Source organism: Bactrocera latifrons, unplaced genomic scaffold, assembly GCF_001853355.1.
Source record: "Bactrocera latifrons isolate USDA-ARS-PBARC rearing strain unplaced genomic scaffold, ASM185335v1 scaffold_1471, whole genome shotgun sequence".
NCBI classification, from domain to species: domain Eukaryota; kingdom Metazoa; phylum Arthropoda; class Insecta; order Diptera; family Tephritidae; genus Bactrocera; species Bactrocera latifrons.
In genome coordinates this window covers 1-1,105 of record NW_017534932.1, presented here as the reverse complement: position 1 = coordinate 1,105, position 1,105 = coordinate 1, and positions in this window count along the sequence as shown.

Below are 1,105 nucleotides of genomic sequence, written 5' to 3'. Positions count from 1 at the left end.
CGCAAGTTTCAATAATGAAGCACCGTATACTTATGTACATACATACATGTTTCTTCCGTAAAATAGATTCAGTTTCTCAACTCCCGAAGGTCGAAAATGCAGAGGACAACCTACGCAAGGCCATCCGAATGCAGAAAAAGCGCATTTTTAAAACCATATCTGCATCAAACGCCACCACCCCTACTTAACTTTTTGTTTTCTTCCTTTTGTTCACTTCCCACTTTCTTTGATTTTAAACTTTATTACTTTCTTTGATTTTAAATTTTATTATTTTCTTAAATTGACCCATAAGTTGCCTTAATATTTTATACATACATATACATATAAGTTAACACGAAACATATTCATAATTATAGCTGAGCTAATATTTCGCAATCAGAAATAAAGTTATAGCTGACACTAATATGTTCGTCAATAACAGGAAGCGAACACCCGCCTCGAACCGCAAAGATGCAATTCCACAGAACTGCAAGTTACGGGACAGGTAGATTAAGGTTACTTTTTAGCTTATGTATAAAATGTAAAATCAGTTGCAATTAACAGTTTAATAAAGAAGGTCATACGGACCCAATTAAATAAAATAACTTTTTTTTTTCGGAGCTCTAATAAAAGCCCGATAACTCGCGCTTGAGCAATGTGTTAAACAAGCAACTCACAAAGCACCATAAGCAGTACGGAAAGCAACTCACAAAAGTACCATAAGCAGTACGGAAAGCAACTCACAAAAGTACCATAAGCAGTACGGAAAGCAAGCAGCGGAACTGACTTTCTGGTATCGGAAAAAGGATAACTGCACGGTCACCGGCCATGGAAGCGAAGCTGATATCTATGTAATGAATAAGTTAAGTTATTTAAATTTAATAACTAAGAATATATAAAAAAAAAGGAAAAGAACATTTTCGAAAATTAATAATTTAGAAATATATAAACAAATTTTTTTTTTGGAAAACAAAGTATATAATTTAAAGTTTTCTTACAAATAATAAACGGGCTCGTACAGCCAATAATAAATAATAATACAAAGCAGCGATTCACCACCTACGGGGGGACCCTCCAGCTATAACATACAAAATTCTCTGCGATTCACCATCAAAGGGACCCTCCA